This window comes from Gossypium hirsutum, chromosome A10, assembly GCF_007990345.1.
Source record: "Gossypium hirsutum isolate 1008001.06 chromosome A10, Gossypium_hirsutum_v2.1, whole genome shotgun sequence".
In the NCBI taxonomy this organism is placed as follows: domain Eukaryota; kingdom Viridiplantae; phylum Streptophyta; class Magnoliopsida; order Malvales; family Malvaceae; genus Gossypium; species Gossypium hirsutum.
In genome coordinates this window covers 22267378-22294809 of record NC_053433.1, presented here as the reverse complement: position 1 = coordinate 22294809, position 27432 = coordinate 22267378, and the positions used below count along the sequence as shown (strand labels likewise).

At 34.1% G+C, this 27432-nt stretch overlaps 1 non-coding gene across 1 annotated transcript; it reads left to right on the top strand.

Annotated features, from left to right (window-relative positions):
- Positions 1-16346: 16346 nt before the first annotated feature.
- Positions 16347-16453, top strand: LOC121209171 (small nucleolar RNA R71). Its single transcript, XR_005904288.1, has one exon. It is a non-coding gene; the product is annotated as a small nucleolar RNA R71 (small nucleolar RNA).
- The last annotated feature ends 10979 nt before the right edge of the window (positions 16454-27432 follow it).

Here is a 27432-nt window from a genome sequence, read left to right as displayed (position 1 = left end):
ATTTTCTAAGTTCAAACTAAATATAAGTGGCATTATAAGAACATTTACATTGCGAGAAAGACAACTTACTTCAGTAGATAATCAAATGAGTTTGTAATCCCGTAAAAGAATCAAAGTGAGAATTTGATTCAAATATTGAGAATGATTATTATGTCGTCTACAATTCTAATTGGGGAGATGACTAGCCTTGGCTATCGGAGTAGTTGACTTTACGGGTAGAGACATAGATGTATTCATTGGTAGAATGATAAACTGGACTGGACCAAAGATGAATTAATTCTGAATCCATTTGTGAATTAATTCACTTGTGACGTTCGTGGTGTGATTTACCTAAATCCTGAGTTAGTCACTGACCATGCATATGCAACTCATGTGCTTTGATAAAAGTGGAAGCTTGTGCTCTAAAGATGATCGAGGCTATAGTCGGTATGTTGGGTACATGACTTATATATGGCATGGCTTTACTAGCAACAGTGGAATTCATAGCTCAATTAAAGAGTTAATGATATCCTCTCATTAGCATTGTGTGGACAGATAAATATGGAACGTGACTACAGGTTGCTAGTTCTTGAACGAGTAATTTATCACTACCATTTGTTGACAATGATCATATTAATTATTAATAAGACACAATTGTGACAATGAGATAAAATAGGATTGTATTGAGTGAACAAATTTAACTTAAAGAAATCAAAGATATCATATGAGGGTAACACACACATAAAGAGGTCATTGGACAAAGCAATTGCATGAATTACTTTCGTAAAGAGTATAAAATAAGGAGTTTTCAATCATGGTACTTCTTGTGGACTACCTCCATGGTTAATTAATTGCAAAATATTGGAACGATGTTTTTGGACATAATTGCAATTACTAAAGCCTAATTGTATATGTCTGATTGGTCCCTCCGCTAGCTCAATAAAAGCTTGATTGGACTGCATTTGAATCAGAAGAAAATTTTACAACTTTCGAAATAATTTAATTGAGTCAATTTATTCGATGTGGAATTAAATTAGGTGGTCGTGAGAATTGTTCAACTAGAGAATTAATATGATATTTTTGGAAATTAATTTTCAAGTCAGACAATTAGCCCAATGGGTAATAGAACTTGAAAATTGGACCTGAGATCGTGAATTGGGTCCAAGAGCCCAAAACCGAGACCAAGACCCAAAAACTAGTCGAACTAGGCCAGGTATGTGAAATCGGACTGATGGTTCAACCAATGGCTAGACCGGACAGGTCGGGTTGTCACTAACCTAGACCGAACGGGCAGTAACCAAATCGACTCGGGGTGTCGTAAGGCTGTCGCACTTGCACCATCGGGCAAGGCGATGCCGGCGGTTGTGACTGCAATGTCTCGGTGGCTGGCAGTGGTTGGTCTTCGGTGGTTAAGTAGTGAAAGAGTTACACTTCTACTGGGACTTTACCAAGGAATTTGATTTCAGATTAACTATTCCAAAAATAATATTATTTTAATATTTTAATATTAAATGTAATTTAATATTTATCTTAATAGTATTTTATTAATTTAATATTAATGTGATTATCTTAATATTCAATTTAATTTAACATTTATCTTGTAGATAAACATTCTATTATTTAAATAAGATTTAATAATAAATTTAATCTAATATTTATGTAAATATTAGATTAAATTTAATATTAAAGTGATTAAGTTTAATCATAATCGAACCTTCTAAACTCTCCTTATATAAAGAGAGTCTTGGGTCATTATTTTACACACGCTTAAATTCAAGAGAAAGTTGTAGAGAGAAAATTCTCTGAAGAGATAATTTTAGAAAATTTCTAGAGATATTTTTCTAATTTACAACTCAAACCAAAAGTTTAGAGAAATAGTGAAATTACCCCACTGGTAATTTTTGTGATTCGAAGTGAGCCCACACTCGGCAGACATGAACTTGAGGATAGCGGAGAAGACTACTCGGTCGAAGCACTCATCCTAGACAAATGGAAAAGGTATAATCTTGATTAAGTGTTTATTACTTTAGATATCACAACCAAGATCTTGTTTTGAAAGAAAAATTTAAATCACTATTATCCCTAAATTTATTTTCCGTTGCGATTTTCAAACCCGTTTTTCAACACTATCACCCAAAGTCAACCCCATAAACTCGCATCTATGGGCCTCAACATAGCTTGCCCTCATATACTTATTCTAGAAGACAGTTAGAAAATAAGCCCAAGTCACCTTCTCAGGCTAAGTGCTATTCTCCACAGTTAACCATCATTGATAAACCTCGTCACGAAGCAATGATACCGCACCCTTTAGTTTTTGCTCAGGTGTGTCATCTAGATCATTCATAATTCTTTTTGTGGCCACCAACCAATACTCAACCACAGTTGGGGTGACCCCAGCGACACCTCTGAAAAATTCAGCTCCATTGGACTAGAGTCATTCAGTTACTGACCCTAGGCTCCCAGATCCCGTTTGGGTCCCAACCACCCTCTCCAAAACCCTCAACATAGCCTAGGACAGTGCGTCATCCCCAGCAGTCTGAGTCCTAGACTAAATCTTATCAGTCGAAGTTCCTACAGTTTCACTTGTATTTAATTAGGGCATACTGCTCATTGAAGATAACTCAATTCAAGCCCTTTAATGGCGCCCACCGTGCCCATGGGTACGACATTCTCGAGATCCACGTGTACTTCTTATCTCATCTACAATTTCAAAGTTTTATGCATTAGTTTAAGTTTTTAAAACCCTAAATCTAAAATTTTATCGAAAGTACGTATCAGATTTTAGATAGAGAATATGTTGTTGCACTATAGTCTCTAGCGAAAAATAATTGTACTAAAGTATCACATGCAAAAATATCTAAAGTATAACTAAAGTTCAGATTTCTTACTTGAATCGGCGTTGGAGTCTTAATTTCACTTTTAGAAAACCAAAAGTAATTTTTTTAATGGGATTTTTTATAAAAACAAAAATTATTTTTAAAAACATTTTGGACACAAAATACATAGCCCAAGTTTTGAAACCTAGCTTTGTATCACCAAAAGTAACACCCCAACCATGACCTAAACGTTATGGTCGGATTATGAAGGTTACATTACAAGTGAAAACATTGTTGCTTATTTTTTTTAAAAAAAAAACTCATTTTTAACTTAAAGGAAAACATATTAGATTAAATCTTCAAAAACTAGACATTCCAAAAATCACGTGATTACTTTGAAGAAATCCGTGTTATTTAACTTTATTAAAACAAACCCAATTTGCTTAATTACTTGCGTAGTAAAAACCTAGTAAAGAATTTAAAAAACCTTGCAGCAGAAAACATTTTAGCAATTTGGTTTTATAAAACTAAAATATATTGTTAGTTATGTTGTCTTGATTAAAATACTAATTATAAGTAGAATTTTTGTACAATAAATACCAAAATCAATGTTAATGTCCCAAACAAAACTTAACAGTACAAAAGCCTGTAAACTCCATAAATTAGTCCAAAACATACTTAAACAAAAATATGTAAACCAAGCTCCAGAGTCGCCGACCAACTCTAAGTGATGTAAGCATAGTTACATCATGTGACTCGACAAGAAGGACTCGGGATTGACCTAAGCTCGAAGGGCCTAAATGTAGGATGAAATCGTTCAAAACCCATGCAACATTTGCATGTGGGCTTTTTGAGGCCAAACCATCTATCTCATTTTATTTATAATTCTACTGCTTTTATTAATTTTTATTTAGTATGAGTCATTAATATGTGTCTTAAGTGTATTTAATGCTGCTAACTTTTAGTTCACTTAGTTGTTAGCTTTAATTATGTGTTAAATGCATCTTGAGAACTAGTTATTAAATATGTCTTGTTTTATTATATGTTTAATATGTGTGAAGTGTGTCATTAATTAAGTGTTATTTCAATTTAATAAGTTTTCATTTAATTAAGTCATGCATTAAAGCATCTCATTTGTTCATTTAGTTTAAGCATGAGTTAGTGTCATAAGTATGTGAAATGTGTTATTTATTTTGGCTAGTACCTTTTATGCATAAGTTATAGTATGTTAATTTTCATTATAAATAGGGTGTTTTATGTTGAATAAGAATAAGAAAAGTTTCCAATGATTAATGTCTATTTACTTATGATGTAGGTGATTGTTCATTTCATTTCATCTTATTAGCATGATTAAATTGTCTTAATGCATCTTTAATATGTCTTAGGGATGATTTAAGGTTGATAAGAAGATCTAGGGACGTTTACACACAAATGTTGTTCGGTTTTGGCATGAAAGAGTGTGCATTTAGTCACTTAAATTACTGATACATGAAAAGAATGTTTTTGATGGATATTGAAGCACTTAAAGCTTATTATGGTGGCTGTTCAAATGGACCAAGAGTGACTCTTCAAGTCTGATCGGTTTCTTGCAATCAAAGCTAGTTATGGTGCCAATTAAAGTGATGAATACACAATCATTAAGGCATTTGGTTAAAGGGAAAATGAAGGGACATCAAACAACACATTTAAAGGACCATTAAGCCTTCATCAAGTGAAGAGGCATGACTTTTCAGCTATGCATGACTCAAGTGAAAAAAACATGACACTTTGGCTGCCCATCAAGTGTTATAACTGAATTTTAATGTTTTGTTAATAGCAGGTATGAATGTTTTGAATAGTCATTTTAGTGCCTATAAATAGCTTGTAGAAGGATAATGTTAAGGTTAGTGTAACACCCCTTACCCATGTCCAACGCCAGAACAGGGTACGAGGCATTACCGGACTTAAACATACACATTCATGCAAAAATCAGGCCATAAAATCTCTTTTAATTCAAAACCTTTCAAACACATGCATGTCGTCCCTTATCTGGGTCTACGAAGTCCAAAACATTCATCGGAATCAATTCAGGACTAAACTGAAAACTTTAAGAAGTTTCATGAAAATTTAGAAAATTTTCCCATGAAATAGGGTCACACGCCTGTGTGGACATAGGGACACGCCTGTTTCCTCAGGCCGTGTAACTTTCTGTTTATGACATCAACATGTACATTGAACCATATGGCCGGGCCACACGCTTGTGTCTCTAGGCTGTGTACCTTACACGGTTGAGACACACTACCATGTCTCAGCCCGTGTGACCAACATTTAGGCTATTTTCCAAGCCTTCGTGTTACCCATAATCTCTTACAACCTTATGCACATCAAAATCGCAAGTCATGGCATCATTTTAGTGACTAAACACTCTTTATTATGACAGATCCTTAACATTAACATGTCCTCTTACAAGTAATGCATCTATGATACGTGATATTCGCGACAAGTTTTAAAAATTTATAATTAAGCGTTCTTGAAACTAACTATTATCACGATGAAGGCAAGTGTACCTATCGAACAGTAGTATAGCTTTAGCAAGACCGGATTGTCGAACCTAAAGGACCCAAGAGTACCAGTAATTACTTTCTTTTTATTATCTAGCCTAAAAATTAAGGGATTTGTTTATCTAAATTAATTAACTAAACTAAGAGTGCTCAGAGAGAAATTGGGAAAATTTTTTGAGAAAATTCGATTGATTAAGACAATACCCAAGGAAAAATCCACCTAGACTTCACTTGTTATTTGACTCTGAATCAGACGGTTTATTCATTTGACTTGATCGTAGAAATTCCTAAGTTATATTATTATCTCTCTCGAGACTAATAACGTCTAACCTTAGGTTGATTAACTGAAATCTCTTTCTAATTAACACCTAGTGTTGCATTAACTCGATCTATGGATCCCCTTATTAGGTTTCACCCTAATCCAGCAAAATCTTATCACCCTATCTCTAGGCGTGTAATCAACTCCGCTTAATCATGACAAATTTACTCTTAGACAAGGTCTATTCCTCCTCTGAATAAGAGCATTAACTCGAATCAATATCCTGGAATATTAAAATAAGAATTAAGAACAAATAATTAAGAACAAGTCAAATATTTATCATACAATTCAGATAATAATAACAAGATCCATCTTTGGTTTCATTCCCCTTAGGTATTTAGGGGGTTTAGTTCATAATTATGGAAGAAAACATTTCAGAAGAATAATGAATACAAAACATAAAGAAAACCCAAAACCCCTGAATGGAAATTGAAGGCAGATATTCAGTCTTGATGATGAATCCAGCTTCTGAGATAGACCAATCGGCTTCCCTTTAGTAATTCCTTGCCTCCTACTCTGCGTCCCCCCTCCTAAGTGCCTCATTAGGTGTTCAAATAGTCTTTAGAATGCTCAAGAGCCCTCAAAATTGGCCTTTTCTGAATAGGGTTATACTTGGGCTCAGCAGGGACACGCCCATGTGCAATTACTCCAGCCCGTGGTTAAGGCTGTTGAATAGGCACGGGCGTGTAGTCTACCCGTGTACGTCATGCTTCGATCCTACCAAAGAGACACGGCCGTGTGACACGCCCGTGTGAGGAAGTCCAGATCGTGTTGATTTCTCATGTGGGTCCATTTTCTCCGTTTTCGGCCCGTTTCTCGCTCTTTTTACTCTCCTAGGTTCACCTAAGTATAAAACATGATATTGAAGAATTAGAAGCATCGAATTCACCAAATCTAAGAAGAAATCATCCATAAATGTGTTAAGCATGGGATAAAAATATTTATAAATTACGGTTTATCAAATACCCCCACACTTAAGCATTTGCTTGTCCTCAAGCAAAATCCTCAACTCACAATCAAAATAAATTCTTCTTAATTTGTAATCCCTATCAATATTATCTCAAAATAATCCATAAGTATTCATACATTGAAAATTCAACTAAAAGTACATCAAAGTTTCAAACATTCCCAGTTGAGTATTTTATCACGAAAACATAGGTGTCTCCCCTTATCTAAGTGATTACCCTTGATCAAAATATCACAGAGTTTAACATCCTCACTAAAAATTCACTCAAATCACTTAAGGTATTTAAGGACATCAATTAAAGCATTCATTAGTCAATATGAAAAGCTATTGCCATAGGCTTGCTTGAAAATCAAATCTCCACCACTATAAATTGAGCTGATACATCAATCAAAAAGGTCTTTTAGAGGGTTGTAATGTGGCTTTGGTTAAGGGGTGTGGTCACAAGCTGAAAGAAAATTTTAGAATTGAGATTGAATTGAAAAATTACCTAGCTAGAAAAATAACCAATCATCAGTTGAATACAAGTGAGCTTCTTCTCAGAATATGGAATTAACACTCAAGCTCAAAAATGACGAATTACTACTAATATGTGTTGAAGTATATATATTTTAAGAACAAGTCAAATACATAGAAGAGCAAAACATAGCTAAGCAATTAGTTCAAATCAAATCTCGACAAAAATAGGGATCAAATTAGGGGATTTCAACAATAATGTGTTATGGGTTAATATTGAGGGTAAATCTATTGATGGTTTGTTAGGCTCAAAGGGGTTCACTAAGGGTTAATTATGAAGGTAGGCTTTTGTGGAGTGAGTGGGTTAAACCTAAGTGCCTTTATCATCTTGACATATCAAATCAAATGGTGTTGTCTTGACATGCATAATCAAGCAAGTTCTAGAATAACAAATCAATATTGACGCATTCATAATAAAAGTGAGCATGAAAGAAATAAAATATGCTCTAAAGGCTCAAGATCTCACAAAAATTATGGCTTTTTGATGTTCAAACTTGTGAATTTCAACTCAAGATAATACCTAAAGTTAGGGAAACAACCTAACAGTTTTTAATTCTTCAAAAATCAACTTATCATGCTTGATATTCTAACGTCTTGCAGTTTAAACAATCAATACATAAATGCCTATGTTTTAATTCAAGTCATATCAATAAAAACCATAAATTAATTAGACTTCATTCTAATTGTGATGGGAGTAATTCACGTGAGAATAAGACAAAATTTAGGGATTTCTAATGATGATATAAAAGACCCCTCACACTTAAGATGTACATTGCCCTCAATGTACAAAGATAGAGATAAATAATCATAAGATAGGGAGAGAAGTGAAACTTCCTGAATGATGAATGAATTCCTTGATTTGGAGTTATGGAGAATAATTGGCCAAGGCAATGATAGGATTGGAGGAGGATACTTCGGTGGTGGTAGAGGTTCATTAGTCCATAAGTCCTGCGCCAAAAGAATATTATATCTGGTGGTAGCTATGGTCGTGATCGAGTAGGACATGGCAGTCGTGGAGAACCTTTGCAATGGAGTTTTTAGTTCCTATGCGATGATGAGCTTTGGAGCTCTTTATAACTGTGATAGAATCATAAACTTTTTAGGAAATATAAGGAAGCATAATTACTCATAATAAAATAGCTGAAATTATAAATTATTCAATAAAAATTATAAAAAATAAAATTAAAATAATAATAAAGGAAAATGAATTAAAAAGTACTTAAATAAGATAAATAAAGATACAAGTGAAAATAAAAATAATAAGTAAAAATTTTTTAAACATCGTCATTGCCGGATGGTTCGTGAGGTGGTGGTGGCAATGAGATGTGAAGATGCTGACAAATCTGATGAAGTGTAGCATCAATGTGATCAAAACGCTGAAAACACTGCTGCTCAAATCGAGTAAGGTGCTCAGAGATGTCAGAGTATGAAGTCGCCGCATGAACTGGACGATGGATGGGTAGTGGCTGAGATGGTGGGTCCTCATGGCGTGGAAGGACATCATCAGTAATGTCTTTTGGGTCCTCCTCTTCGGTGGATTGGATGAGGCGGTACTGAGGAGGGTAGGTGCCATGTCGTTTCTTGATCATCCTCATGTTTAGCATACTCGAGATGCCTTGTGGGGACATCTGGCCGATGAGAGTGAGGGAGGATGATTGTGCCGCTGTGTTGAGGAGCCCAAAGTGTCGTGCCAATCGAGTCACATAGGGATCGATAGAGATGACCCCTCTCCTATGTTGCTCCGTCTGATGGCGGATGACGAGGACGATGAAGTAGGTAAGGTCAAATACATGCCCATTTGCCATGCTACATAGGAAACAGGCGTCGTAAGTGTTGACAACGCCGGTGCTCTCTCGTCGTCTCATCAGAGTGTGGGCCAAGATGGTGTGTAGGTATCGTAGGGATGGGGCGAGGGTCGATGCCTTAGAGCGGCTAGGATCATAGAAGGCCGAGGCAGGGACGAGGTCCTTCCAACACTTTGAGGGAGAGTAGTGAATGTGGCAGTGGAGGGTGTTGAGTTCATTGTCGTCTATGAACTCCTCCGTGTACAGCCCTAGTGCAATCTCGAACTCGGGTACGCTTAACTGGTGCAATAAGCCACCAAGGCGGAACTGGACCATTCCAGGATCGTCGAAGTTTGTCATGACGACTTGGAGATGGAAGGTCGAGCATAGTTCCATCGTGAGCTCGAGGTATGTCGGCTCGATGATCTTAAAGAAGAGCCCCCACGGTTCAATCGTCAGGAGGGCTCAGACCGCATCAGCCATTTGAATTTATTCAAGTGTGGCCCAGTCAATGCAGTGGCCCACACCGAGGGGTCGGGCCCGTAATATTTGAAATAGCTCCTCTTGGGGTCCCAAGGGGAACTCGAGGAAAGGTTGCCTAATCTTCGCGGTAGGACCCGAGGATGACGCTACTCCTTTCCTTTTCTTCAAGGCAGGTACAGTGATTTTCTTACCACGTGAGGTTAACATTGTATACCTGCATTGAAAAGTCAAAGTTCAACCAATACGCCCAAAAAATAGCATGGAAGCATAAAACTAAATAGGAATATTTCATGAGACTCGCGTATTAGATGAAGAGAATAGAACTAAAACAACTAAAGCAAATATATCAAGTTATTAAGATAGGACTATGAGAATAATACGATGGAAATATATAATGTATGAATGCATGTGGGTAAGCATAAAACCCATGGAAACAAGAAAGATGGATGAATGTAATATGAAAAATGGCAAAATTCTTTAATAATAAGCATGAGTATTTCTATTATTCTACTATGAATGTTCACTTAAAATAGTCAAATGGATCAGACAAAACATGAAATAGGAAAAATATATAAAGAAAATAAAGAGAAAAGAGTAAACAAATGCAAAAGGGAGAAGCTTGGGTCATCGGAAACAGTGTTATAGGTGGCGTACGGGCGTGGCAGGTAGGGCGTGCGGAGTTGCAGCGGCTAGGGTTAGGGATTTTCGGGGAGGGAGATGATGAATAGTGAGGGGTTTATATAGATTTTGGGGCACACAGACGTAGGGCACACCCGTGTGCCCTAATTTTTGCCCGTGTGTTTCGCTATTTTTAAATTTAGGCGCGTCTGACATTCGCCCCACGCCCGTGTTCCTTAGGCGTATAGGTGCACATAGCCGTGTCGCACGGTCGTGTCTTGCTTTTTTCACTTCTCCCATGCCCGTGTATGATAGCCCACACCCGTTTTAGTTTGACAGTGTCGACCATGAGAGCTAGGCACGGACGTGTCAAATGCCCGTGCTAAATTGATAGGTTCGCCCATGGTTTAAAAACACGGGCGTGTCGCACGCCCGTGTTGGTTTAGCAGTTTTACCCACGCCCTTATCACACGGCTGTGTTGACTTATCGCATCCTGTGTTGGGGAAAAAATTTTGCCCTATTTTCACACGGTCGTGTCGCACGACCGTGTCTCCTCCTATGGTGTGTGCACGGCCTAAGGCACCCCCGTGTGCCTGGCTGTGTGGATGGGAAAACCCTGTGTTTCAAGACTCAGTTAGTAGGTTAGATGTGAAAAAATAGAATTTAAATAAATCATTATTGTTAGTTCTCGGGTTGCCTCCCGAGAAGTGCTTATTTGCAGTCTAAGCTTACTTACCTCTCTGGTGTGTGATCATGGTGGCTCGAGGAGTTTACACTACTCATTCCTGCTACCAACTTTATCAATATAAGGTTTAAGAAGAGTATTGTTTACCTTAAAAGTCTCGAATTTGAGGTGAATTACCTCGACTGTACCATATGGGAAAATATTGAGTACCGTGAGAGGAATTTCTTCATTAGGTTCAGAAGTGGTAATGCGAGGATTTGCTGCATCTAGTAGTACTTTGTTTCCAACCTTAAGTTGATTTGGTGATGTATTGAGCTCGTCCTGGCTCGGTTTCGGTTTATCAGATGTTCTCGATTTCTATGTCTGCCATTCATCTAGTTCCTTTATTTGTAGCCTTTGTTCTTCATAGATAAGTCCTTTGTTGTTGCTTGAACATGGCTCGTATAGGTTCTTCAAACTTATTTTCTACAAAGTAGGTTGCACCACATGGTCATTTTTAGAATGATTTAAACAACCACTTCCAATTTTCGATGTGTTGCTCGAATTACGAGCTTGAAAGGTGATTGTTTCGTCTCCCACACGAAGTGTGAGTTCACCTGTGCCAACATCAATTATTGTTCCAGTGGTTGCTAAAAAGGGCCTCCCTAAAATTAAAGGAACGTTACTATCCTCTTCTATGTCTAGAACAACGAAATCAACTGGGAATATAAATTTGTCAATTTTAATGAGTACATCTTCAATAATCCCCCTAGGAAATCTGATTGTTTTATCGGCTAATTGAATACTCATCCTAGTTTGTTTGGGTTTCCCAAGACCTAGTTGTTTAAACATTTTGTAAGGCATGACATTGATACTATCCCCTAAATTAGCCAAAGCATTATTAACATCTAGGCTACCAATTAAACAGGGAATCGTAAAACTCCCTAGATCTTTTAATTTGTTGGCCAGCTTATTCTGTAGTATGGCTGAGTAAACCGCATTTAGTTCCACATGCGACGCCTCATCCAACTTCCGCTTATTTGTTAAAAGCTCCTTTAAGAATTTGACTGCGTTTGGCATTTGCAAAAGAGCTTCAATAAACGGTAAGGTAATATGTAACTTCTTTAATAATTTAAGAAATTTACCGAATTGTTCTTCTGTGCAGTCTTTCCTTGTCGAGTTTGGGTATGACACACGAGGTTTGTACTATAACGCCCCTAACCCGTATCCGCTGCCAGAATAGGGTCTCGGAGCATTACTACCACTTGCAAATCACTAAAAAAAAATTCACTTAAATACTTATCAATTTAATGGATCAATAAACATATTACCATTCAGTCAATGGCTTGGCACTTGCCTAAGCATCAACAACAACACTTGTTAGTGTACTTACACATATTTCATATAAATTCTTATTTTCTCAATATGTCATATTTGAATTTAATACTCGTCTTAACTTACATATTTTCCTTTGTTAACATATAAAAGATAATCTCATATGTACATGTCATGAAACATATCATTCTCTTACCGTTTCTTTAATAACATATATCATTCATTTCATTATATCAACATTTCATGCACCATCATTTCCTTATATCTTAGGTATATTTATTTCGGTAATGGTTCGTATTAAACTTAACATAATTTAAATTCCATGTACCTATACTTATTTCATTTATCTATCTTATAAATTATTTCATACAACTATTTTGTACATTTATTTCCATATGACCAATTCCTGTAAACATTTCACATTACCATTTTGTATAACCAATTCATTTAACCATTTGTTATATTACCTGAATATTAGTTGTTCGACAGATATCTTGGCGTTTCTCTTCTACGATCTTATTTATCTTCGACATGATGCCATAGTGTCTTTCAACTATGGTCTTACTCATTTTCTGTCATGTTGCCATGGTATCTTTCAACCATGGTCTTATTCATTTCCCCGTCACGTTGCCATGGTATCTTTCAACCATGGTCTTACACATTTTATGTCACGTTGCCATGGTATCTTTCAACCATGGTCTTACACATTTCATATTAGGTTGCCATGGTATCTTTCAACGATGGTCTTACACGTTTCATATCAGGTTGCCATGGTATCTTTCAACCATGGTTTTACACATTTTCTATCAGAGAGCACACTCCCGCAAACCTTATTCTTACATGGGATTACCAGTCCAGGCTAAATCCCCTGTAATATAAACTCATAGAGTATTGTCGAGATTACCAGTCCAGTCTAAATCCCCTGCAACGACAATTACTCTAATGAGCTTGGGTCTGAATTACCAGTCCAGGCTAAATTCAGAACCTAATTCGGATTACCCGTCCGGGTTAAATCCATTTTACACATATTCTTCGGGAGGGCTATATCAGGATAGGATCACCCGTCCGGGCTAGATCCTTTTTACCGTCAATTTCTTTTCAGAGATCCATCGAATTTTCCTTCCATTCAAGAGGGATTTATTTTCAAGTTATATCGACTATTTACCAATATTTCATCAATTATCATAAATTGAATATTCAAATCATATTTTCATTACATAACCACATATTTCAAGTGTTTAAAAATACAATTCAAGTTACACAAACTTACCTCATTGATTGTTCGTGTTTATGATTTCATTATTCTGATATATTTTCTTTTCCATGATCAAGTCTCGTATTTGTGTCGTCCGGATCTTTATAAATAAATTTGATCATCATTTTCATTCATTTCATATTCTAATGCATTTAATTAATGCTCCAGGCAAAAATTACCATTTTGCCCCTAAACTTTTAATTACTGACGATTTCATCCTTAGGGTCAAGAAAATAAAATTCTTGCAATTTAATCCTTATTTCCAGCTATTATTATCATACATATCGATAACAGTCCATGAATTCTATAAAATATCAAAATTTTTCACAATTTCAACACTTTTCAATTTAATCCCTAAAACATGTTTTCCCCCGATCTTGAACTGAATTGATAATTTTGTTAAATTTTGTAATTTAAATAATAAAATAATCTATTTCATGCAATTTAGTCATTTCTGACATTTTTACAAAATTGCCCATAAAGTTTTACTTTTATTCAATTTAGTCCCTAAGCCTAAAATATGCAAATTAGCCATGCTAGATGAATATTCATACATATTTTCCTCCTCCTCCTCTCCATTCCACATCCTTAATTTATATAACATGCAACAAGTAACATTATCAATAATTTCACTATTTACTGATATGTACATTCAAAACTGTCCATTTGCGTCATAGTCACTAAATTATTTATATATTAAGCTACAGAACTCGAAATTGAGATCCGTTAATTTTTCCTGAAACTAGACTCACATGTCTTCTTACCATAAAATTTTCAGAATTTTTGGTTTAGCCAATTAGTACAGTTTATTCATTAAAGTCTCCCCTGTTTTGCTATTTGACAGTTCTGACCACTCTTCACTAAAGTTTATTATCTCTTTAAACAGAATTCAAATGATGTTATAATTTGTTTCTTATAAAAATAGACTCATTAAGAAATTTAACCATATAAAGTATGTAACAAAATTATTTTTGTATAATATTTAGCGATTTTTCCAAGTCAGAACAAGGGATCTTGAAATCATTCTAAACCAGTCTCACAAAAATATAAATATCTCAGAATACAGAATTACTTTACTTTCTCTATTTATTTTATATAAAAATAGACTCAATAAGCTTTAATTCCATATCACCCTTAGCTTCTAATTCAATTTCTATCATTTTTGGTGATTTTTCAAAGTTAGCCTATTACTACTGTCTAAAACTACTTTAGTGCAACATATTGATTACCAAGTTTATAACACTCCTATTTCCATTTTCTACCATATTTTCCATTATTTTCTCTCATTTCCCTTCACCAATATATCAAAAACATGGAACCATATAAAATAAAACTCTACATTAACATCAATTCCATGCTTTTTCAACAATATTAGACTTAAAAATATATTGAAATCTTAATGTTCTTACCTTTTTTTATTAACTTCAATCTTTAACTTGATTTTTTCTCTCTCCTCCAGCTTCTATTTCTTGAATCCAACTTGATATTCTTGCTCCCCATCATCTCCTTGCTATCTTTCTCTCTTGATGGCTATGGAAATTCTTTCAATTTTTAGGTGAGAATAATGATTTTTTGGTGAAAGGACTAGATTGTAAAGAAAGAAAACTTCTTTTCTTCTTACTCTTTCTCACGTTGGTTTGCATGGAAAGGAAAGATGATGAAAATTCTTCATCTTTCTTTCCTTATATACTAAATAAATAATAAAATAATATTAAATATCTCATAAAATATTAATAAAATAATATTTATCTAATTAATTAATTTAAAATATCATCAACATAATCATTACATTCTAGAATTCTCTCTCTTACTAATTGACCATTTTGCCCTTCATGATCTTTTAGAATTCCATCCTTGAGTCATCATTTAATTTGGTAAAATTGCAATTTAGTCCCTCATAGTTCTTCACTTATTCAATTTGGTCCTAATTTATCCATTTTCCTTAGTTTCTAGATCATTCTACTCTTAAAATATTTACACTATTGGTCCTTCAACTTTTCATATTGACACTTTAACCCCTTAAGTCTTGAGTATTTACTCTTAGGCAACAAAAATTTTCTGACTTTTACAATTTAGTCCTTTCCTGAATCAAGATATCATAATTTACTTCCCAATGTTGTCATAACTCAAAACTTCCCTTTTTATCACTTTATTTCCTTATTTTATTATATCAAGGATAATATATTACTATAAAGATTTTCAGGGTATTACATGTACTCTTTCCGTACCAGTTTCTGGTCATTGTGGTCCACCTCACCCTTACATTTACTTACCACAGTTCCTTGCCTCTGTTCTGGTTCAGGTGCAACTAACCCTTCATAATCTTGAATGGTAATTGCATTGATTTGCTCCCTTGGGTTAGATTCAATGTTACTCGGCAGGCTACCTTATGGTCGTTCAGATATCAATTTAGCGAGCTGACCTATCTGAGTTTCAAGCCCTTGGATCGACGCTTATTGATTTTTAAGTGCTGTCTCGGTATTCTAAAAATGAATTTCTGACACCGAGATGAATTTTGTTAGCATCTCCTCAAGGTTTGGCTTTTTCTCTTGTTGGTAGGGTGGTTGTTGAAAGCCTGGAGGTGGTGGTGGTTATTGATTTCCTTGGCCACCCCATGAGAAATTTGGGTGGTTCCTCCAACCTGCATTGTAAGTATTACTATAAGGATTATTTTGAGATTGAGGATTATTAGCCATGTAATTTAACTACTTGTTCTCCATGTTATGGCCATAGGATGGGTATTTTGAATTGCTTGATCCACCTCCACTTGCTTCGTACTGCATTACTGGGTGAACTTGTGAAGAACCAAGAAAACCGTCAATTTTTCTGTTCAAAAGTTCTACCTGATTAGAGAGCATGGTGACCGAATCGATGTTAAAAACTCCAGCTATTTTCGTTGGCTTTGTCCTCATGACTTGCCACTGATAATTATTCAGTGACATCTCTTCTATAAATTCATAAGCATCTTCAGGTGTCTTATTATTGATGGTTCCGCCAGCGGCTGTGTCAATCATCTGTCGAGTCGAAGGATTAAGACCATTATGAAACGTATAAACCTGTAGCCAAAGTGGTAACCTATGGTGAGGGCGCCTTCTCAAAAGGTCCTTGTATCTCTCCCATGCATCGTAGAGTGTTTCTATATCCATCTGCATAAAAGAAGAGATATCATTACGTAATTTGGCTATTTTAGCCAGCGAAAAATATTTTAATAAAAAATTTTCGGTCATTTGTTCCTATGTAGTGATTGACCCTTGTGGTGACGAGTTCAACCATTGTTTAGCCTTATTCCTTAACGAAAAGGGAAACAACCGAAGGCGAATGGCATCATCAGAAACGCCATTGATTTTAAAAGTGTCGCAAAACTCTAAGAAATTTGTTAAGTGAGCGTTGGGATCTTGTCCTGCAAACAATCAAACTGAACAAATTGTTGGATCATTTGAATGGTGTTAGGTTTCAGTTCAAAATTATTTACAGCAACAGCAGGCCTAACTATGCTCGATTCAGCTCCTGTTAAAGAAGGTTTAGCATAATCATACATAGTACGCGGAGCAAGATTCTGATTAGCAGCAATCGCAGGAGGTAGTGGATTTTCTTGGTTTTCAGCCATCTCCTCGGCTGTGGTTGAAATATTGTCCTCTTGCTCTTCCTCTGTCTATCTTAAGCTTCACCTTATTTCTCTTCGGTTTCTGCGAACTGTGCGATTGATATCACTATCAAACAGTAATTGTCTTGGTGGGTTTCTTCTGGTCATAAACTAGAAAAACCTGTCAGAAGAAAATAAATGAAGAATTAGAAAAGAAAATAAAAATTTAAATTGCAATAAAAGTAAAATGGCTAAAGTAATAAAAATCGAGTGTTCCTAATATCCTAGTTCCCCGGCAACGGTGCCAAAAACTTGATACGTGATATTCGCGACAGGTTTTAAAAATTTATAATTAAGCATTATTCAAACTAGCTATTATCACGATAAAGGCAAGTGTACCACTTATCGAACAGTAGTATAGCTTTAGTAAGACCGAATTGTTGAACCCAAAGGAACCAAGAGTACTAGTAATTACTTTCTTTTTATTATCTAGCCTAAAAATTAAGGGATTTGTTTATATAAATTAATTAAATAAACTCAGAGTGTTCAGAGAGAAATTGGGGAAAAGCTTTTGGGAAAATTCAATTGATTAAGACAATACCCAAGGAAAAATCCACCTAGACTTCACTTGTTATTTGACTATGAATCGGATGATTTATTCATTTGACTTGATCTGTAGAAATCCCTAAGTTATATTATTATCTCTCTCGAGACTAATAACGTCTAACCCTAGGTTGATTAATTGAAATCTCTTTCTAATTAACACCTAGTGTTGCATTAACTCGATCTATGGATCCCCTTATTAGGTTTCACCCTAATCTGGCAAAATCTTATCACCTTATCTCTAGGTGTGCAATCAACTTCGCTTAATCATGACAAATTTACTCTTAGACAAGGTCTATTCCTCCTTTGAATAAGAGCATTAACTCGGATCAATATCCTAGAATATTAAAACAAGAATTAAGAATACATAATTAAGAACAAGTCAAATATTTATCATACAATTCAGATAATAATAACAGGATCCGTCTTAGGTTTCATTCCCTTTAGGTATTTAGGGGGTTTAGTTCATAATTATAGAAGAAAACATTTCAAAAGAATAATGAATACAAAACATAAAGAAAACCCAAAACCCCTGATGGAAATTGAAGGGAAATCTTCAGTCTTGATGATGAATCTAGCTTCTGAGATAGACCAATTGGCTTCCCTTAAGTAATTCCTTGCCTCCTACTCTACGTCCCCCCTCCTAAGTGCCTCCTTAGGTGTTTAAATAGGCTATAGAATGCCTAAGAGCCCTCAAAATTGACCTTTTTTGAATAGGGTTATACTTGGGCTCAGTAGGGACACGCCTATGTGACACACCCGTGTGCGATTACTCCAACCCGTGGTCAAGGCTGTTGAATAGGCACGGGGGTGTAGTCTACCATGTAAGTCATGCTTCGATCCTGCCAAAGAGACATGGTCGTGTGACACGCCCATGTGAGGAAGTCCAGGCCGTGTTGATTTCCCAGGTGGGTCCATTTTCTCTATTTTTGGTCCGTTTCTCTCTCTTTTTACTCTCCTATGCTCACCTAATTATAAAACATGAAATTAAAGAATTAGGAGCATCAAATTCACCAAATATAAGGAGAAATCATCCATAAATGTGTTAAGCATGGGATAAAAATATGTATAAATGACGGTTTATCAATCTACTCATGCAATACCAAGTCTAGACTCCTTATTTCACATTCATAAGACTTGTCATTTTGATGACCACTTTTATTATTATACTATGGTTACCAACTTATTCATCAAGCACTCATGTTCAATCATTATCACGTTGTGTTTATAACGTGTAATTATTATATGGCTATGACCACCTCAGTTGGTCATAGAGCATACATTCAACACACATGTCATATCACTAACCATGCATGGCAAACAAACATAATCACATTATAAGCATTAGACATGACATGAATAGCTAGGCTTACAAGCCAAACATCAATATGAGCCACATCTCATGACCATATACATATAACTCAATATAAACCAACATATTTGGCCAAACCAAAATAATACATGTCAATCAACTAGATCCCTATACATGCCACTCACTTGAAATTTCTAATATATGCTTCATTATTCCAAAGGTAGCAACTTGAAAGTGTGATGCTGCCTCCGATAATCTCCAACCCCAAGATAACCTGAAAACACTAAAGGAAAGGAAAGGAAGGGAGTAAGCTTTATAGCTTAGTAAGACCGTATGAAAATAATAAGCAATTTATCAACTTGCTTCTCATGGTAATACAACCATATTTGCATTTTTATTCATGTTCCAGTCAAGCTATTTTCTCGAGTCAGAGTCACTAAATTATTTATATCTAGAGCTATAGAACTCCAAATTAAGTTCTGATAATTTTACCTGAAACTAGACTTACATATATTTTTACCATAAAATTTTCAGAATTTTTGGTTCAGCCAATTAGTACAGTTTATTCCTTAAAGTTACCCTTTTTGCTGTCTAATAGTTCTAACCCCTCTTCACTAAAAATTAATTATCTCATAATACGAGACTCGGATGATGTTCCTATCTATTTCTCTTGAAAATAGACTCATCAAAAATTCTAATAACATAAATTATAACTCATAACTATTTTTTTACAATTTTCAATGATTTTCTCAAATCAGAATAGGGGATTTCGAAATCGTTCTGACTATGTCTCACACAATTTCAAATATCTCATGATATAAAATTCTTTTGCTCACACCATTTCTTCTATGTGTAACTACACTCAATAAGCTTCAATTTAATTTTTTTACTATCTCTAATTCACTTTCTACTATTTTTGTTTATTTTCAAAATCAGACTACTGCTTCTGTCCGAAACTGTTTTATTACTATATTTCACTCTTTCATGATTATTTTTAAATGAGAATTTATGTTAATCCATTTCTCCTTTCATATTCATTAGGCCATCAAGTAAAGGAATATGCGTTTCATGTCTCAATTTAATGTGGGCTCAAAGCCTCACACATAATCATCAATAACATTTCAACCATCATGGTAGGAATACATATATGTACATCATAAACATAAAACCATAATCACAAGGTCAGCACAATTTCATTTTCATAGGCATAACTTACTTTATTTTATCCTTACCAAAGGTGCATTGCTTCATGTTCGCAATAGCATTTAAGCTTCGAATACATGCTTGTACCTTTTCAGCATGCTCAAATATTTACCTTCTTGCTTTTATCGCAAGCTTTGAACTATTCTTTGAACCACTTGGAATACCAGAGGATAATCGGGAAATCTTACATATATCGATGCCAATGCCATATCCCAGATATGGTCTTACACTGGCTCTCACACATCTGTGTAAATGCATGTCCCAAACATGTCTTACATTAGCACATCTCATAGCCGATGCATGTCCCAAACATGTCTTACACTGGCTTACATCTTGAGGTCGATGCATGTCCCAGACATGTCTTACACTAGCACTCGTCTCAATGCCGATGCCATGTCCCAGACATGGTCTTACACTGGCTTTCATAATATGGTCGATGCATGTCCCAGACATGTCTTACACTGGCTCACATAACAGCAATGTCTCGATGCCCGTATCCTAGGTATTTCCAAATGTCCAACCGAGATTTCTCAAGGGTCACATCGTAGCCAAGCTCGTTCGAAGAATTGATCATACAATTCACAAAGTTCATCACCATAAGAACTTTCACTTCATTTCATCATTCTATAATTTTCTCATCTGAACAAGATATCATATTTCATAAATTTCCAATATTTCATAAATACACAAAGTGAAATCGACATATTAAGCTTTCAATTATTTCATAAGGTATAATATTTTCTCATACCCCTTAGCACTAACACATAATTCAATACAATAATAACAAGGAGATTTTCAAGTATAAAAATAATAACATTAATAACATGCTTATTAAATCACACGGACTTACCTCGAATGCAAAAACGCCAATCTTACCATTAGTCCATAACCTTGTATTTTCTCGATTTAAGCCTGAATCTCGATTTCCTTGATCTACCATTTCAAATATAGCCTATTAAGGACTCACATTATTCAAATTAACCCAAAAATCATATTTTGAAAATTTTACAATTTTGCCCCTAAACTTTGCTAAAATTATGCTTTTGCCCCTAGGCTTTTAAAATGATTTTTATTCAATTTTCTTACTCTTTAAGCCTAGACGAACCATTTTCATAACTATAACAACTCAAGATTTCAATTATTACACACATTTACTCTCTATTTTACAAACTTTATAAAATGATACTTTTAGGTGTTTTCATGCTAACACCTTTTACAAAAGTTGTTTATTACACAACTAAGATTCATTTTCTTCCATAAAAATTCAGTAAAAACATGAATATTCTCATGGTAAAACCTTATACTTTCAACCATTTTGCAAAATAGTCCTCTCATTAGCTAGATTAAGCTACAAGGGTTCCAAAAGTACAAAAATTATAAAAAAATAAGCATCTAAATCACTTGCTTGCAAAGAATATAAGTGGCTGATATTTTAAGCTTTCCAAACCCCCTCCTTGCTACCATTTTCGCTGGAAGAAGAAAAAAAGATGAAAGGATGACAAACTTTTTCTTTTTGTATTATTTATTACCAAAAAATGTCACCTAACTTTGGCTTTTCAACTCCTATTTGTCTCTATGACCAGCCAAGCTTGTGAAAGGGGTCTATTTGCACTTTAAACACCCCCAATTATGGTACTCTAGCAATTTGACACCTTTGACTATTAAAACAAAACTTTTGCCCTTTATGCGATTTAGTCATATGTCGCAATTAAGCACTCAAACGCCAAAATTAATTCACCAAAATTCTCATGCACTTATATAATCATACTATAACACATAAAATAATATTAAAATAATTTTTTAACCTCATATTTTTGGCTCCAAAACCACTGGTCCGACTAAGCCCTATTTCGGGATGTTACAGTTAGACTATGATGAATGAAAATACATATTGTGAGAATTTTCTCTTGAGTTCTTTAGAACATAAAAATTGAACTTATCAAGGCATGTTGCTTTGTGGCATTCTTCTTTCTTTTCTATACATTCGGTTCTTATTTCTTTTTAAACAACAAGTCGGGGTCCATTAAAATCTATTCTTGTTTTGATTATTTCTAATATAGAAAACAGGTCACGTCCCAATAACATAGGTTCTTTACTCATACAAGTCATTGATTCAAGATAACTATCACTTTTCTTTAGTTATTAAGTACCTGTTTAGAAACGACCAGACAATCGAGTGACTTGTAATTTTAAATTGATTACGAGCTCACATTATTTGGTATCAGAGCCACTATTCTTTACAGGTATTATTTTAATTCTATTTCTCTATTTTGAACAAAAAACTTCAAAAAAAATTTCAAAAAAAATCCATATCAAAAATAAAAGAAGTGCGGAAGAAAAAAACAAAAGAAAGAAAAAAAACGAGTTTGAGATTAAAAAAAGAAAAGAAAAGAAAGAGTTTGAAAATCCTTTTAGAAAAACTTCATTTGATTCATGTTTTTAAGCTTTTCTTATACATTCTGGTAAGATTTGATGATAGTAAAAAAAATTGTGTCAAAAATTAAAGTTTATTAGAAACACCCGAAAGACATTTAATTTCTCATTTTGAGTCAATTAAGTCCATTTTGTTAAAGTTGTACAAGCCTTTAATATTTTTTTTAAATTTTTATTTTTTCGTAGTTGATTCATTCATGTCATTTTCATCTGTTTTGTTTCCATTTCCTTCCATTGTCACATCCTATCAACGTTCAAGACGTTAAGGGTTTTGCGAAGTTCATTTCCAGAGTTCTTGAAGAGCTTCAGAGGAATTTTAAGCAGAAAAAAGCAAGAGTGAGTGAGATCAATCGAGTGGTAAAACCCTGAATTATGTGCAAACACGAGAGGAGTGATTTTTCTTTCTGAACGAAAATCATGAGGTTTGTATTGGTAAGGTATTCATCTTCTATTTTAAATTCTTTCGTTTTCCAATATTTTTCAATAAATCATGTTTCAAGAAGAGCTTTCAGATTCAGAACTTCAAGATTTGATGAAAGAAATGCATAGAATCATACGATCTAAATTTGAACAATTGCATAAAAGAATCAATCGTGTGGAAGGAATATCATCGAAGGAGTCCTTACTGCAAAAAAGAGCGAAAAGATTCATCTAGGAGAGAATCATGTTTTGATTCCTATTCTCTAAGGAATTTAAGTAGAAATAATGAGACTTGCGAGATTGAAACTTTTTGAGGTAACAAATGTGAATGTACGAGTTTAAATGAAGTTAGCTTGTAATCGATTTAAAATTACAAGTCACTCGATTGACCGACCGTTTCTAAATAGGTACTTTATAACTAAAGAAATATGATAGGAAATTGAATCAATGACTTGTACTAGAAATGAGCCAGCGTTATTGGAATGTGACCCATTTTCTATATGAAAAATAATTGATAACAAGAATATATTTTAATGGAACCCGACCAGTTGTTTAAAAAGAAACAAGAACCAAAGTTATAGAAAAGAAGGAAGGATACCACAAAGCAACAAGCCTTGATAAGTTCAATTTTTATGTTCTAAAGAACTTAAGAGAAAATTCTCACAAAATGTACAATCATTCATCATAGCCTAACTTTAACATTGTATTTTTACAAGCTATTTATAGGCACTAATATGACTATTCAAATTCGACATTCATACCTGCTATTAACAAAACATTAAAATTTGATTATAACTCTTGATGGGCAGCCAAAGTGTCATGTCTTTTCACTTGAGTCATACATAGCTGAAAAGTCATGCTTCTTCACTTGATAAATGCTTCATGGTCCTTTAAATGTGTTGCTTGATGTCCTTTTATTTTCCCTTAACTAAATGCCTTAATGCTTGTGTATTCATCTATTTAATTGACACCATAACTAGCTTTGAGTGCATGAAATCAATCAGACTTTAAGAGTCACTCTTGGTCTATTTGAACAGTCACCATAATAAGCTTTGAGTGCTTCAACATCCACAAAAAATGTCCTCTTCATGTACTAGCAATTTAAGTGACTAAGTTTACACTCTTTCTTGCCAAAACCGAACAGCCTTTGTGTGTGAGTGTCCCCATATCTTCTTATTAGCCTTAAATCATCCTTAAGACACATTAAACATGCATTAAGACAATTTAATCATGCTAATAAGCTAAAATGAAATGAACAGTCACCAGCATTATAAGTAAATAGACATTAATCATTGTAAACTTTTCTTATTCTTATTCAACATAAAACACCCTATTTATAATGAAAATTAACATACTATAACTTATGTATAAAAGGTAACAGCCAAAATAACTAACACATTTCACACACTTATGACACTAACTCATGCTTAAACTAAATGAACAAATGAGATGCTTTAATGCATGACTCAATTAAATGCAAACTTATTAAACTGAAATAGCACTTAATTAATGACACACTTCACACATATTAAACATATAATAAAACAAGACATATTTAATAACTTGTTCTCAAGATGCATTTAACACATAATTAAAACTAACAACTAAGTGAACTAAAAGCTAACAACATTAAAAACACTTAAGACACATATTAATGACTCATACTAAATAAAAATTAATAAAAGCTGTAGAATTATAAATAAAATGAGATGGATGGTTTGGCCTCAAAAAGTCCACATGCAAAAGTTGCATGGGTTTTGAACGATTTCATCTTGCATTTAGACCCTTTGAACTTAGGCCAATTTCGAGTCCTTCTTGTCGAGTCACATGATGTGACCATGCTCACATCATACCCTCCGTTTTAAAATTGATTTGTGCTCAAATCGAGCTATTTACTTGCAAAAAATTTAATCCAACCACGATCTCTTAAAGGACACTCCTCAAAAGATGAATTGAGGAAATTACTTTTGCAGACCTAAAAACCAAACATAATTTGAAAAGATGAATAGTTAATTGAACACCCGTCATTGTACGAATGTATAATTATAGGGTGATTTATTATTAGAGCCTTTTCAAACCCTCCCTCTTTAAAAAGGTGTCTTCAAGTTGTCACCTATACAGAAATGAAATAGACAAAAGACATTACAGATTATGAACACAATAAATTTTCCCAAATCCCCTTTAAAAAATTGAACATACAAAACTCCAGGATAAAAAACTTGGTCTTGTCTTTGCAATCCATCACAGTTCATATACTTCATTTTCGGAAACAAAGGTGAAACATTGAGCAAACGAAAGTTGTTCACAGAATTACTCAAAATAAATCCATGATGCTTGACTTCTCTCAACAATAACTTAGAAAAACAAGCTCTGGGTTTAAAAATGTGATTTTGATCTACCGGTTCACCATGAAGCAAATGTCTTCTTTTTAAAAATATATCACCAATATCAACCAAATAAAATTTGGGTGGACGAATTTTCACATAAGAATCACTCACGAACTTTTCTTGAAAAGTTAGATCAACCATAAAAACTTTTCACAATGAATCAAAGGTGTCTCATAACAATTAAAATCAAATAAATGAAAATTTGTATGTGATGATTCATTTTTGAAAATATTAGAGCACGAAAACAATTTGCCATAAGAAATTCTTTGAAAACAAAATCAGAAACAAACTTATTATCAAATTTCAAAGAATGTCTTCTTAAATCAAATTCCACAGTTTTCTTACATTCCTTACCTTTTTGTTCTTGTGGAGAAACTTCAGTTTCCTACTTACCTCTTTCACACAAAAGGAATTGTCTTTCATCGCAAAGTTATTGAAGTTCGAACTTGTCAAATGAATCTTTAGAGAACTGAAAAGAAGAAAAATCACAAGTCAAACTCGCATGTGGGTGAGTTAGGACATTCCTCACTTTTGCTTGATCACTTTCTTCTTTTTCAATTCTACTTTCTTTTTCTTCTCTCTTGCACTCTTTTTTCAATTTTCTTTGCAGGCTCACATTCTCTTTTTCTTTTTCATTCTCTTTTCTCAGAACTTCTTTTCTTACACACTCTCTTTTTATTTCCTTTTCTTTTTCTCTCTTTTTTTCTTCTCTCAATCATCTTTACTTTTCTTTCATGTTCTTTCATAAAAAATTCTTCTCCCTCTTTTTTCTCAATTTTTTTTCTCTTTGGAAGGAAATAGATGGAAGGAAATAGAAACAAAATAGATGAAAATGACACGAATGACTCAAATACGAAAAAATAAAAAAATTTATGAAAGGCTTGTACAACTATGACAAAATGGACTCAATTGACTCAAAATGAGAAATGAAATGTCTTTCGAGTGTTTTGAATAAATTGTAATTTTTGACACAATTTTTCTAGAAGGGTTTCCAGACTCTTTCTTTTCTTTCTTTTTTATTTTTATTTCTTTGAATCTCAATCTTGTTTTGTTTTCTTTCACACTTCTCTTTTTGCTACAGATTTTTTTGAAATCTTTTGGCGAAGTTTTTTTCGAAATCAGGAAATAGAATTAAAATAATACCTGTGAATGATAATGGCTCTGACACCAAATGATGTGAGCTCGTAATCGATTTAAAATTACAAGTCATTCGATTGCCCGACCATTTCTAAAAATGTACTTAATAACTAAAGAAATACGATAGGAATCTTGAATCAATGATTTGTATGAGAAACAAACCAGCATTATTGGAACGTGTTCTGTTTTCTATATGACAAATAATTGAAAATAAGAAGAAATTTTAATGGAACTTGACCCGTTTTTAAAAAAGAAACAAGAACTGAAGGTATAGAAAAGAAGGAAGAACACCACAAAGCAACAAGCCTTGATAAGTTCAATTTCTATGTTATAAAGAACTCAAGAGAAAATTCTCAGAAAATGTATATTCATTCATCATAGTCTAACCTTAACATTCTCCTGTTACAAGCTATTTATAGGCATTAATATGACTATTCAAATTTGACATTCCTACCAGCTATTAACAAAACATTAAAATTCGGTTATAACTCTTGATGGGTAGCCAAAGAGTCATGTATTTTCACTTGAGTCATGCATAGCTGAAAAGTCATGCCTCTTCACTTGATGAAGGCTTAATGGTCCATTAAATGTGTTGTTTGATGTCCCTTCATTTTCCCCTTAACCAAATTCCTTAATACTTGTTTATTCATCTCTTTAATTGGCACTGTAACTAGCTTTGAGTGCATGAAACCGATCAGACTTGAAGAGTCACTCTTGGTCCATTTGAACAGTCACCATAATGAGCTTTAAGTGCTTCAATATCCATAAAAAACGTCCTCTTCATGTACCAGCAATTTAAGTGACTAAATGCACACTCTTTCGTGCCAAAACTGAACAACATTTGTGTATGAACGTCCCTATATCTTCTTATCAGCCTTAAATCATCCCTAAGACACCTTAAACATGCATTAAGACAATTGAATCATGCTAATAAGCTGAAATGAAATGAACATTCACCTGCATCATAAGTAAATAAACATTAATCATTGGCAACTTTTCTTATTCTTATTCAACATAAAACACCCTATTTATAATGAAAATTAACATACTATAAATTATGCATAAAAGGTAACAGCCAAA